The sequence below is a fragment of the Drosophila busckii genome, chromosome 3R, assembly GCF_011750605.1.
Source record: "Drosophila busckii strain San Diego stock center, stock number 13000-0081.31 chromosome 3R, ASM1175060v1, whole genome shotgun sequence".
Taxonomy (NCBI): domain Eukaryota; kingdom Metazoa; phylum Arthropoda; class Insecta; order Diptera; family Drosophilidae; genus Drosophila; species Drosophila busckii.
The window spans coordinates 3,231,560-3,246,703 of NC_046607.1; the positions used below are offsets into that span (position 1 = coordinate 3,231,560).

General features: G+C 39.4%; 1 long non-coding RNA gene across 1 annotated transcript; it reads right to left on the reverse strand.

Moving 5' to 3' along the window:
• Positions 1 to 3,581: 3,581 nt before the first annotated feature.
• Positions 3,582 to 4,495, reverse strand: LOC108602552. Its single transcript, XR_001915246.1, has 2 exons — positions 4,359 to 4,495; positions 3,582 to 4,304 (listed from the first exon to the last, which is right to left on the reverse strand). It is a non-coding gene; the product is annotated as an uncharacterized LOC108602552 (long non-coding RNA).
• Positions 4,496 to 15,144: the final 10,649 nt, after the last annotated feature.

Here is a 15,144-nt window from a genome sequence, read left to right on the forward strand (position 1 = left end):
GCTTAGTACGGAATATTATTCTAATATTTTATTAGATCATCAGTGACTAATTAAGAGCAATTCTGCATAAAAATCAGAATTTCTGTTCTCAATATACAAATGTCAAATGGAAACGCGAATCCGCAGGTTTGAAGTCAACCAATTGTAGGATTACCAAATTAAGCTCAAGCCTAACTGTTCAGTTGCCAAAAGGGTGAACTTGCGACAGAATATGCTGGACTAACAGCCCAATTCCGCTGCTAATGACAAGCAACAAATTAATGGGCTCAAGTTTTCAAAAAGAATGCGTCAAATACTCGTAAAAAAATAGTAAAGACACTTGGCACTTGAACCCGTGCACTCATTAAGCTCAACATACATACATACATAGATGATAGTTAGTTGTCGTTGAGCGGGTCCATGGCAGCAGCAGCAGCAACAGCAGCAGCTGCATGAAAGCAGCTCAGTTCAGCGACCAAAACTCTCACTAGGCACTTAAAAATTAACGCTTTTGACAGCCAAACGGACTTTCAAATGTACAAAGAGCAGAGCTAAGCAAGTGGCCGCAGTTTATGGCCAGGCAGAAGGTGGGGGGAGAGACTGCGAGCAAGCGCAACAAAGTGTCAATGTTGTTGGCAGCAGCAGACTTAACAAGATTGGCAGCAACGTCGCTGTTGCTGTTGTCGGCGGCGGCAGATGAGACGACGACCACATAGCGGTCGCTGAAGATTTTTCTTTTTTCTCATAAGGTGCAAAATCTGTGGATATATCATCATAAAACTCAACTCGGAGCCAACACGAAACAGAGTCATAAAAGCGAAAAAGGGAAACGCCTCGTTTTCGAAGCTAGAGGTCAGCCGCCAGCAAAGATGGTTTCTAATTAGCCGGGCCAGCTGCTTTGCAATTGAGCAAGAGCAAGAGAGCTAAGCTTTAATATTTTTAGCATACACGCTTAATATATTTGCTGCTATATAATGAATATTATATTTTTAGTGTGTGGCTATGCGCTGTAACAATGGAGCCGTAAAACATTGCCGACTAATAAATAAATTAAGTCTTTAACGATTACGACAAACAGCAGCAGCAGCAGCAGCCATGCAGCGGGGCCGCTCCACATGAACCACAGCGCCGAACATCTCAATTAAGTTTGTACCAGAGCGCTGAGCCTCATTGTTTTTGCTTTCGAAATGTTTTTGCTTAATTTTCTTATGGTTATGGGTGTCTTTTGTCTTTTGGTGAGCTTATCTTGCCACTGATCCGCTACAGCTGCCCCAAATTGCGGAAATGCGTAAGCAAACAGTTTGAAATGGCCGCCCCCTTGAACATTGAGGGTTACTCACCTGTGAGTTTTAATTTTTGGGGGGCACACAATGCGAATACATGTGGCTCCAATTAAAATTGTAATAATATTTTTTTTACTGCTCCTAATTAGCTAATTTGCAAACAATTAAAAGTTGAATGCTCAGAGTCAAATGCTAAACTTGCCAAGTCATTTGATTGCCGATAGACAAATAGAGCTTAGTGACTTGCTCTAGCGCTAGAAAAGTGCAAAGTTGAGTTTTCTATTGTAACTAGCATTTCACTTGAATTGAATTTGAAATTGTTCTAAGCAAAAGTAAAATGAAATTTTGTTCCCACGTTTGGCAAACTTAAAAACTGTTTTATAACCGTAACCCAACACAAAACAAAACAAAACACTAGCTCTGAGCCTGAGCTGAGCCAGAGCCTGAGAATATTTTGTGATGTCCACCTGCAAAAAAACAAAACCTATACTCAGTTTTAACACAAGAGAAAGAGCCACAGATCTGTTGCTGCAGTCCCGTTCATTCTCAGCTGCGTGCAAGCCTCACGCACGAAATATACTTTTTTTATTTGGGGAAGTTTCATTTAGCAGGTAGAGTTTCCAAACAATTGAGTTTTCGAAAATGACAGTTTTTTGTTTAATTCGTTCATCGAAAATAGAACAATGCGCTGGCATTGCACCTGAGCTAGTTCATTGTGCTGAGCAGGAGAAAGAAAAGTAATGCTTCAGACTTGTAATTAAAAGTATAAAAAATAATGTTCGCTTGCAAGAAAGCAGCTGCCAAAAAAAATTATTGAAGTTGAAGCGAAGGAAAAACAAGTTTGTTGCTCAAGTCTTTTGTTTTGCTTAACTGGCTACAAGTTAAGCAGCCTGTGTGTGTGTGTTTCGGCTTACTCGATTTAACGCTAGCCAACTGACAAATGAGCAGCATATCCTGTTGATCCTGTTGTGAGGAAATACGTGTGAATGCAGCCAGCAGCTTTAATTACAAAAATAATTAAAAGCTCATAAATTTAAACAGCTAAAAAACTTAAAACGTGCAAATTTAATTATGAACAAACTCAATTAATTCATTAAACAACCTGCTGCTCCTCCAGCAGTTAAATCAATCAACGCCAAATACAGACGCAGCGCATAATCCCTAAGGACACAGTGTCCATGTTGTGGTCAACGCAAGTGGCCAACCGGTTCGACAGTCATCGAGCTTGACACTCGTCAGTCCTGCGTCAAGTCCATCCTGCTAGTGTACTTAGAATATGTATTATGCAACTGGCAGCAGCAGCCGCAGCGCCAGGGCCTCTCATAATTTATTGAATTTATATGGCGACACATTTGTCTCTTCGTCTGTCCACTCAACACTGACTGCTGACAGTTTTTGCCACTGCCGCTCCCGCTGCCATTGCATTCGTGGTAGCCAAAGACATTTTGACAGTTGCAGGTTGTCGCTCCGCTTCGTATGCTGTCACTTTAATTGCAACTGACGCATTGCCCAAAAATACACACAAACGTATATTTTGGACATTGGCATATATTTTTGCACAGCTCGACTGTCATTTTAATTTTTCATGCTGCCAAATAAACAGCGCAAGGTGCACTAGCCTCGGTCTGTCTGTCTGTCAAGCAGTTTCTTTTTTGGTAGCTAATGTATGATTAAGTAATATGTAATACGCCTTGGGTTGAACCCTTGGGTTATAATTTAGTTGTATGCACTTGGGTATCAATGCGAACGGAAGTTTGTGGCTTAAGTCTTTTGTTTTGCGGTAGGGTGCGCTGTTAACGGCAACTCATATTCATAATTGCGCTTATTACGTCATAAAGTAGCTTGAGTCATACGACTATAAATTGTAGAAATATAAGAAATTCTTTCTATATGCATAGCTATATATGTATCTTGGCTTACAATATAAATTATTTCTAGCTATAAATTTGATTGGCTACGCCTTGGCGCATAATACAAAATTGTAGCTGAATTTTAAATTGTAATGAAATGCCGCTAATTATAAGAAAGTTTCTCAATTTCATTGTTATCAGCGTTAACTTTCTTAATTATAGATTCACTTTCATGTGTTGCATGCAGCCAAAGAGAGACGGAATATGCAACCCTCTCGTGATGAATAGATAATAAATAACAAAAATGCAGACGAGCCATAATTAAAACAGCAACGAAGCGAACGCTTCAGGAGCTACTGAGCAGCAAAGGGAAGCAACTAACCCCTTCGTGGCGCATTAATTCTAATTCAGCAGGTGCAACAACAATGTGTGGCAGTCAATAAAAACTATAAACTTAAGCTAAGCGCACTCAAGTTATGAATAAAATGTAAATAATGTGAGCCAAAATTACATTTCACAATTAACAGCGACAATTAAAATACAATTTTGTGTGCAAATCCACAGCCCTGAAATGTAACTGTAACTTGTTGCAGTTGCAGCTGCAGCTGCAGCATTGACCTGTTGCAGATGCATATCACATTGGGCTGGGCTGGCTGGCTGGCTGACTGGCTGACTGGCTGACTGCTCATTAACGGCCCAAGCGTGTATACTTTTTATTAATTTTGATATGCTTGCATTTTGTGTCGCCTGCCACATGCAACGTGCAACAAACTGTGTGTGTGTGCAACGCTGCGTGACCAATGACCAAATATTCACCCTTCTGCTTAGATCCGCTTGCAGCTTGCCATTCGAAAAATTAACCCAAATATATGTTGCACATTCGATTTTTGTGTCTGCTCATCCTGCATACGATTTCTACGCTTTCTACACTCACTGTGGCCAAACGTGGCAACGACGGTTAGGAACAGGTGTATGGATTTCGCGTTGCACCTTGACTTCTGTTTCCGTTTCAGTTGTGTTGTGCTTTTTGCTGCGCTGTCGTCATTATCCGTGCTCGTCGATAAGTCGCTGGCCGAGGGTAATTTGTGTACATTTACTTCCTTGCAATAAATGAAAAAAATTGAAGTTGCAGCCGCTGACATACAGGATGCCCTGACTGCTTATTTCTCATTCTTTGATTTGGCTAGCTCGGCTGTTAAAGTTAAGATGCTTAAGCTATCATTAAACTATATGCTAACTAACTTACCCTGCTGCTTGCGACGCTTGAGATCTTCCGATTCATTTTGTATATATACATTTAAAACATAACACATCATGGGCAGAACAAGCAGCAATTTTGGTAAATTATGCAAATATTGCTTCATTATAAAATTTAAAAATATATAAATAAACTATTGATATATGGTTAATGTTTAAGTCAAGGCACCCTGTATGGTTTGCTGCCTGTTTAATTGTTAATTTCATACTAAGGACTTTATTATCGATATTGTATCGTAAGCGGCAGCAAAACAGCAACATTTAACAGCACTGAGCGAAAAAGTTTGCACTTCAAAAGAAAAACTTTTATTAAATCTAAATCATTTTTGTATTTTATATTCAACAAATTTTTAGCAGTGCTTAGCCACAAGACAATTTCCTCAATATCAATCATTACGCCTGCTATATTTTCAACCCCCGTATATACAACTTTCATCATAAAGTTGCCCCAAAACTTATCGTTGTTGTTGTTGTTGTGAACAGGTTGCAATTTTCAGGTGTTAGTTTGTATTGCAGCGACACAGCCCCTTTCATTAAACAGGCAAAAATGATATATTTAATCCGTTGTATCGATACGTTCGTTCGTTCGCCGGCAAACGGGGCAGTCAAGCGATATGGCAACAACAAGACTGGGTTAATGATAAACCTGATATGGAACACACTTAAGGGCTTAACTTGGGTAATCTGCAGTTAGTTCAAGCAGAAACATCAACGATACAGAGCGAGAAAGACTGAGGCAGCAGCGAAATTAAAACATAAGTGTGCGTAAGGCTTACGTATAAAAATATATCAAGAAACGCCAGCGGGCAGACATCCAAGCCACTTGACAGAGCGATAGGGGACGATGAGGGGCAGAGCGATTGCAGATGCAGATTGTTGCCAACTTGGCAGTGAAACGTCATTCTGGATTGCAGGTGGATTTCTCAAGTGGTTGCATCCGTTTGAAGCTACAAGAGCAACTTTGGAAATCGAATGTAGTTCAAATTAAATGAAATGCTATTGAATATTAATGATATAGAACTAGCTTTATATATAAAGCGGCAATCCAATACATTTGAATGCCTAAAAATTGTGCAGAACTCAAGAGTTTTAATATAAGAAATATAATTTAAGTTTAGTACATAAATTTTCCTAATGGAAAATATTTGCATGAATTGAAATTGATATAATTTCAGCTTGGCGCTTCAATTACATACAAATTTAACTAATTAGCGCATAGTTTTTTTCTGAAATAAATCTAACAAAATCAAAAAGAATGTCTTTAAAAAAATACATAAATGTCAATTTTGATTTGGCTAAGCAAATACAAGACGTAAACTGAGCACATGTTGTTAGCAGTCAGAGAGGGAGGGGCCCGTTCTCGTTCCCAACGGGAATCGCATTATTTATGCTCGCGTAAGATTTGGCATTCAAGATTTTCCGAACCGTCTGCAGGGAAATGCAATTGTATGTGGTGTCAAAAGTCGCACAGCAATCCATCAATTTAACAGCCATGGCAAATCAACAAAGGAGCATAAAAATCGTTAAATAAATTGTACAAAATATATCAAGGCAAACGGGCAGACAAAGGACATTACTACTGTGTATGGGGTGGAACGACAATTTTCTTTTGCCAGCCAGCCAGCCAACAATGAAACACAAAAGTCATCTTGCACTTTAAGAAGGAAACGTCGTCCTTTTGCGGCATGTTTGCGTAATGTTAACAACGCTGGGCAAACTTTCGACCCGCTCTGCCTCAGATGCTCAGCTCAGCAGCTGCCTAAAGAGTCAATAAACTAAGTCTGCTAAGTCTGCCAACTATTAGTGCGCGTGCCATATGTGCAGCTAAAAAAATACAAGAAAAAGTAAATGCTGACCTGACATTGTGTAATTAAAAACCACACGCTTATCATTTATTTATGCATGCAGCAAAGTCGAGCCCCAAAAATGTGTCTGCCCTCTCGCGCTGCTTTTGATTGGCTTCGCGGCGGCGCATTAAGTGTCGCCTGCAACAACAACAACAACTACAAAATACTAAAGCAGTGAATAAAAAACAATTTCAATACCCTGGCGCTGGCTGCAGCAGCAGCAGACGGTCGCAGTTCATCAACTGCAACAACTGTCGCCATGGCATCAGGTTCGCTTTACGCTTTAGTTTGCTGCCCAGATTTTGGTGTTTTTTTTTTTGATTCAACGTCTGCGACTCGTGTGTGGCAACCGCGACGGCAACATGCCACAAAACATTCCACTCGATAAATTCATTCCAGTGTTGCTTTTTTCCCTTTATAATTTACGCTTAATGTGGGCAATTAAGCGAGGAGAAAGAAGTCAGCTTCAAGTAAAAGTTGGAGAATCAATGCATAAAATAAAGTATGAGCTAGTGCGCTATATAAATGTTATGTCCAACAATTCAAATTCTAAATTAAATGTATTAAAAATTATTTACATTACATCTTTTTAAATGTTGAATTCAATTTGCATTCACATGTGTGTCTTTGGCTAATGTGTAATTGGAAATATTTACAAATGGATTTATAACTAAAAGCTTTGAGATGACCAATACTTATATGTTGAAATAGTTAGCAAATAATTTTAAACAAAAATATATTTATATTTATATATCCACCACTACTTTTAATTTGTGATTGTTTTCTCTTCTATCTTTTTTCATAATGTTGCTGCTCAAATTCCATTTGAATAACGTCAACTGAATTACACCTTCAGCCTTGTAGACAATCAAGACATGAATCAAACATTAAGTAAATAAATCTATACATATGTATGTAGGTACAGTCTGCAATTGTAAATTCATTGGAATTGACTATTAAATGTGAACGCCTTTAAAACGACAATCGAGCAACGCCCACGCACGACAAATAGCCAAAGAAGTTAAATAGCAATAGCAGAAGATATTGGCATGCATTTGGCATATATTTAATACTTTGCACACACCCAAGTCTGGCAATTTACATGTAGCAGCAACTGTTGCCGTCGCTTTAAAAACAAGCAACAGTTAGTTCTAAGGGCAAGCAGCAACATTCTTTCGAGCTAAGCAGCGTCTGCTGTGATTGCAACCATTTTGTTGCAATCAGCAGGTTCGTTTGTAGCAGCTGTCAGGCCCAAAACTAAAAAGCAATAACAAAAGTAAATCTGTTTGGCATGGTAAAAAAGAAAATGCATTTGGACTAGCGACGGCGGCGGCGGCGGCGGCTGCAGCCTGTTGCGCGCACACAGGATGCATCTGTATTATCCTTAAAAAGTACCTGCTGTGCAGGCAGACCAACTGCCAAATGTTTTCTGAGCATTCGTTTCATTTGTTGCACTCCATACACAAAAGGACCCTCCAATGCCAACGCCAACGCATTGGTTCTGGCAATCTGTTGCTCATGGCTGCTGCACATGTTCCAGATTTTTTTCGTTCCTCTTATTCGTTCGCACAGAATTTGATGCCAGTGCAAGGTGTTCGAGTGAAACTGTTTTTGCCTGAACTGTACAAATGGAAAACATTTTTTGGCAGCAAAGAAATTTCGAGCAGTTAATTGGAATGCAGTTGGCTATGTACAGTTGCTACACAAATTAGTTTAAATTGAGTAAAATGCTTGCACACCCACACACAACAGACAGACAGACGGACGGACAGTCAGTCAGACAATCAGGTGGGCTAAAGCTAATAGAGTTGTCAATTCAGCACGATTGAGCGTTTGAGCGAGTGAACGATTTTCCCACTGACCGCACGTACTGGCGAGTTGGCCAACAATTACCAGTGGCCATAACAAGCGAGCACAGTGAGTGGCGCTATACAATATATAATCATAGACAGAGCCAAGACACAAACTGCACTCTAAATCAATTAACAGCACGTCAAAAGTGTTGAAAATTGGACCAGCAGCAGCAACAGCAACAGCAGCAGCGGGCAACAGTCAGCGCTGCTAATAGATTAACTCCAACTTGAAGTTGGAGATGGTAGATGGGAGTTGGCAGCACTGGGGCAATGTGTAGCAACCTGTCTGACGTTGAAGGCTAATCAGCATGCAAATAATGTTGCCGCCTCTGCGAGTGTAGATTAAGGAGGCAGCAACTACGTGTTGTTGTTGTTGCTGTTGTTGTTGCTTTGGCTGTTGCTGTCGCTGGTTAAACCAGTTACAGTTTGCAGAGAAGATTATTGAGTGAAATGAATTTGTTAACACCTAGCGCTGCTGCAGCGGGCGTGCCCAACATGCAATGATAATTAAGTATGCGTCACGTTGGCAGCCCACAGACTCTTTGCTGTGTGTATGCTTGTTCGATTAGCGGGTGTGCGCGATATTTAAACGTAATTATGACAACAACTAACTGGCCAGCAGCTAGTCTTTAGCCCAAAGCCGCCTGCAATTGGCCAGCGCAGATTGTTGGCTATTTGCTTACTTAATTGGCATTCACTTGCCACATTGCCCCACAAGTTTTTTTCACTTTTATTTATGATGAAGATGTCAATCTAAATGCCTGTGTTTGTTTTTTCAATTGACCGCACCAACGCCAGACCACGGCCTGGTCTACTTATTGCCAAAGCCGTTGCTGTCACTGTCAGTGTCAGTGTCGCAGACAAGTTTTCCATTTCACTGTCAGGCCTGGGAAAATTTCACTGAGAAAACAAAATAGCTACATAAACTGTTTTATGTAGTAGAGATTAATTGGCGCTTTGTCAGCATTTAAATAAGCTTCGAACGCATCTTTCACTCTCTCGCAAATTGGCCAACTAGGCAGGCAGTTGTCGCATGTTGTTGAACTCTCTTGTCAACATTTCCGATATGCAAATTGCCGTAAACGTATTTACGATAAACAACAAGTTTTATGACCAAAAATTTCATTGAATGTTTCTACCAAATGCAAACACGTGTCGCGCTTACAAATGACACCCAAATTGTCTTGACTTGGCCAACGGTAGTCCAGAAAACATCAACAATCGCCGAAAATCGCGGCACGTATGTGTCACCGCCATTGGCACACTCACGATTTGCCATGGACTATTGAGCAGTTGGACACTCGACGAGCTTGGGGCTTGGGGATTGGGCTTTGGGAGCGTGCGATGGTTTTATGTCAAAATAATTGTTAATCTGCAGGGAGCTGGCTTCTTTTTTTGGTTAGCTGCGTCATCGCCGTCTTTAGTGATATTTACGAGTAGCTGTTGCACTCGAAACGTGACAAGCTTATGAAGATTTATGGGGTTCAAGTTGACGCCGACGAATCCGTTGCCGTTGCCGTTGTCGTTGCCGTCGTCGTCGCCATCGCCTAATCGACAACATTGTCGCCATTTTCATTCTCACGATCGGTGTTCGATCGACAGTTTTTGTCTTTCTATAGCTTGGTGTTCTCTCGGCTTAATTTAAGTACATTGTACGTGCAACTGGACAAGCATTGTTTTTTAATTTAACCATTAAAATGCAATCATCACGCCCGACATTCCCACATCCCCCAAAGCAGCAACGCACACAGTTCGAGCTCGAGCTTTTGGATTGCCAGAAATTATGGCACCATAATTTCATCATTTTATTCGCTACATTTAAATTTTATCAGCTTTTAATTTCAATCAGCAATGCAGACTGCATCCTTACACGCAATCCATGCGCCACAAGCATTTTAAATCGTATTTGGAACTGCTCCATTTTTGTTGTTTCATCCGCGTTGTGCGCTGACTTTTAATGTGCCCCCGAAGACAATCCAAAAGATTGAATGCTAAGCCAAGACAATGCCTGTAAACTAGGTTGAGAAATGAGTGCTAAAGCTAGAAGTCAAGGCTAACTATATATGAAGCATATATCTTAGTGCTAAAATAAATTTAAAACAATGCAAAAAAAAAGACATGAATTTCGGTTTTTATTACAATGCTTAATCCTCAACTCTATTAAGATTAGATTTATTGTAGAATTTTGAAAGGTTAAAAAACCTATTGCCGCTTAGTTAGAGTTCTAATAAAAATTCAGTTAGCTGCTTAAACGATTTCAAAAGTTTTAATGCTTGCGTAGATATTTTATATAATATGAAATAAGAAATTGAATAATCTTTTGAGCAGGTTTCAGTCCTGAAAGGCAATGCATAGAATATAACATGAAATAATGAAAAAATCTTTCGAATCTTATTTTATTTATTTTAAAAAGCTATTTACGCTCTGCATTGATTGTTAACTATTTTATTTTCTATTTCTATGTACTCTTCATATTGTGCTCAAGTAAATAAAAAGTATTACGTTTTCTTTTCCCCCTTTACAGTCCCTTCAACTAATTTAAATAAGCAGCAAATGTAGCAGCGCATTGTTATCCCTTAAAGGACCAGCATAGACACATGTTTGACATTATAAAACCGCAGCCAGCAGTTTTAATGATCTTCACACATGGCGAGTGCATAGTAAAAAAAAAACACTTTGCTTTTAAAAATGTAAATAAATTCAGTCGAACAGAATGAACAGTTGTGATTTTGAGTTGTTTTTTTGTAGGGACAACTGTTGCAGTTGCAAGTAGAATGGAATTGGGTACGCAGATCACAGATTGTTGATTGTTGAGCATTGGTACTGGTGGCATTTACGTTTGTTCGACTCATTTGCAGTTTTGTTTTGATTCTCAGGCCGCGAGACTGCTGCTGCTTCCGTATCCTTGTTGTGCGTCTGTTTGCTGTGCATCTGTTGCTGAGACAGGTACAAAGACAGAATAATACGCATCGGCTCAGTTTCGCAGACCGGAAGTTTGTGCGTCTTTTGTAACTAATCGTTAAAGATTTCTGCAAATTATAGGTGGGCCTATATCCGGCAAGGTTCAAAGGATCAACAGGTTTAACGTTTCGCATAATTTGCATGAACGGAAATGATTGCGCTCTTCGCCAAAAGGTGAAAGGTGATGCCCATGATCTATTTACAAAAGAAATTCTTAAGAACTTTTTTATAATTTCAAGCTAAGAGCGCCACGTGTAATCAAGATAAGTCCATGCAACAGTTAAGGCTGCAAGGACACGCAGACAATGCATACAAAATTATGATATAAATTATACAATGCACATTGCAACATTTTAAGTATACGATTAAGAACTGCCGGCTGCCAGGACAGCAAATCGTGCAGGACAATAGCGTGTCCAACTACAACTTTTACCTGCTGCCCGCCTGGACTGTCAGCTTGAACCTGCACCGATGCTTATCGCGCAGTCGAAGCGAAGCGTCTTAAATGAGCCCCGGCCCCAGGACTTTGTGTGTTGCCAGCGTGACGCGCGATTAGAGATTATCTATAGACTGGCCCAAGGACATGGACGCATGGTCAGACGTGCCATAAAAAAAAGAAAGCATGTCTTGCTGTTAGATAAATTGGAAATGCCAGCGAACAAATGATTTTACAACTAACTACGTTTCATTTGAATTTTCTTCATATAGATTTTAATCAAGCGTTCTAATGATGCTTGGAATTTCTAACTAATTTGAATTGGCAACCATTTTGCTGTTAGCGAATTGTCAAAGGCTTAAGCCAACATTGTTGCAACAATGCGAGCATCTAATATGACGAGTAGCTGGCAAGGCTTAAGCCTATTGTTTGCTATGTTGTCACAGGATCAACATTTTGCATTAGAAACAGCGCACACATGCGAAAGGATTGCAGCTGCTCGTGGGTGCACAGGACAATAGTTGCTCAAGAGCTTAAAGACTTTAAAGTCGCATATGCTAATTGGCGCAGATGTGCAGGAAATTCTATTTTAAAAAATACTACAAACTCATCATTTTTTCTTATGAAATTTAATTTCTTTTGAGTAGTTTTTTGGGCACTTTTAGCATGTGGAAATAATGTGATCATAATAAGGACACGCACGCTCCAAAAATGAAATGACAGGATCAGAGCGTTAGTGACAGCAGCTGCTGCGCTGCTGCGCTGCTGCGACATGGCACATGGTACATACAACTAAAGCAGGATACGCATATCCTGCGTTTTAAATTTTCTGATTTTTTCCATTAAAAAATCGTGTGCGCAAACGGCACGCGCTTGACCTTGACATTGTTCTACTGAGTCTATTTTTACTTGTACAGCCAAAGGACCTTCTGCTGAGCTATGCATACGAGCAGATACACACACATATGTGCATGTGTGTGTTTTTGTAGTTCATGTTTTTTATGTTGGTCTTCGTTTTACTTGTGTTTTTTCTCTCTTTAGCTTGCTGTGTAAGTATCCTGTTCCAAGTGTCCTGCGTGTGCATGCGTATGACAGCAACAATGCCAGGCAGAGAGACAACAAACGAGAATTGAGCGGGGCAGATGTTTCCTCAACAGGCTGCAAGCAAAATGAAAAAAATAATGAAATAACACCACGCATGATCTGCTCACTATTTTTTTTATTGTTTTGTGTTTTATTTTTCTCCTGTACACCCGCACCTTGTCTTCAACGTCCTGCTGCTTTTTATGCTTTGCGAGCTGTTTTTTGTGCGTCTGCAGCATTGATCAAGTAACTAACGCACAATGCTGAGCAACTATGAACTATTGTCTGCACAGGAATCAAGGAATCATAATCATGCTTAAAGTCTCTGCGTCTCCGCATTGTCCACACTCAACAGCTGAAACATGTCGAGATAGCTGCTCCTGCCTTTGATGGTTCAATAGTTTTAAAAGCACTCAAGGTCTTCATTTTAAATGCAGCTCAGGTAAGGCGGCACATGTTTTATAACTAAGTTTACTTAATAAATAATTTAATGCAGATAAAATATATTTTGAAATGCATATGGCCCATTTGCAACAATAAGTTATGTTAATATGGAAATACAGTTGACTGACAACTGAATTATAATATAATAACAAATATGTAAATTAATATTAATATACATTTTTTATAAAACAATATTTAGCACAAGAGTTAAAAGCAGCGAGAGAACTCTGAGAATATATTCGAGTATTAATTCGTAAAGACTTTTTAACAGTTCTACATAAATTTGTTTTTAACTTTCGCAGTGTATACGAATTTACAAAAATAACTATAAACTATTTTTATAATTTTATACATTTATTATATAATTTTAATTTTCATAAGAGTTTGAAGCAGAGACCTTTTTATAAGTTCTAAATAAATTCGTTTTAAATTTACATGCATATTAAAATTAAACAAATAATTAAAAGTAAATAATGCTGCTCGTATTTTGCGCGTATTTTCTATTATTTTATTAGTTTACATTGCACAGCATTTGACAGCTGTTTCAGCATACAAATAAAATGTATTTAATGCATTATGTGCTGATATTAAGTCATACACTCGGCTCACCCTTTTATCCCTCATAGCATAGACAGCTGTATTTGCAACTCGCACCCACAAATGTTTTTGCAACATCAATGCAGGCACTCGACAACTTATTTAAAGTGCAAATAATTGATTAGATTTATGCGCAATTCACGCTAAAATTTATACAATTTTGACAAACATTTTTGCAGCTTGCCCCGCACATAGAAATTGATAAGCCTTTGACAAGCTGCACCTCTTGGCCAATTGTCACAATTGTCGAGCTGAGTTTTGCGCAAACATGACCCAGAACTGTCTTTCGAGGCTATTGTGAATTGAAATCCTTTATTTCGATTAGCAGACTTGGGCGCCTATTGTTTGACATTGACAGTGGCGCTGTTTGTTTTCGATCTGGCTGTTTGCATAAAAGACGCGATTTGTTTGAGCTAACTAATTGTGCGAGTTGAGCTTGACGTTGATATCATTGTTCATGCTTTGATTCTATGAATTCAAAATCTTACGTGCTGTAGCTAAATCCTTTGGCCTTAGGCTGCATTCTTGGCAGCAGCTGAGCGCTCTGCTCTATTATAAACCTATTGCCATAAATCCAACAGCAATTCACACTCTGTCGTGATTTTTAAGAGCAGCTAGACGTCTTATTATTATGCAATGTTTCATGCTGTTAGGCAAAGGAAAATGTGGAAAACACAGCTGTTCTGGCTACTTCACCATAAAACAAATATCTCAAGAACTTGGCAGTCAGTGCCAAGTCGAGAGGCAGGTTCAGTGCGTTGCTATTCAAATAGTCTGCTGGCTTTTGTTTGCACTGACTGACCTGAACTCTGTTTGATCCTGTGGCTAGGCTGCCTGTTGCTTCGCTTTGCTTTTGTTTTGAATTTTGCAGCTGCAACGCATTTGGAAAATATTTGCATATGCGCACGCACTTTCGGCTCTCGGCTAGACAATGCCAGCGTCTATACGCATCACCTGCCCCAGACAACTGACCCTGAGAGACAATGGCACGTGTTTTGCCAAGCCAACTGACCTGCCGGCCAAGTTATTTGAGCTGGCTAACAAATAGTTTTTGCCAGCAAGCTAAGTCAACTTCGTGGGTGTTTCGTTGCAGATTGAACTATTGATAAAAAGCAATTAGTACTTAACCTTTTGTTTAGGATAACTTAAGCTACAGCTTGCTGCAAATTTTGTCTATCAGTGCACATCTTAAGTCTAGCAGCTGAGCGCTAGATCTAATCTTCAAGTAATTCAAACTCATGCTGTGATATTAAGGCTGCAACTTATACTTAATTTAATGTGCATCGAATACTTTACTTTGCTTTGCTTTATAGCCAGTCACTATTGTTGGAGTCCTTGTGCTTTGTGCCCGCGCATTGAAGCATGCGCTGCATTCTCATAAATTGCGCACAATACCCAAGTGGAAAGTCCCTTCAGCTATTTTGACACCATTAAATAGACATTTTCTGACCGCCATGGATATGCTGTGAAGCATAGTTGGAAAGTTTTAATGCGTGCGCTGTAATAAATTTTATATAAATTTGACAAACTGAATCAAAACAATGGCGCAGGCCG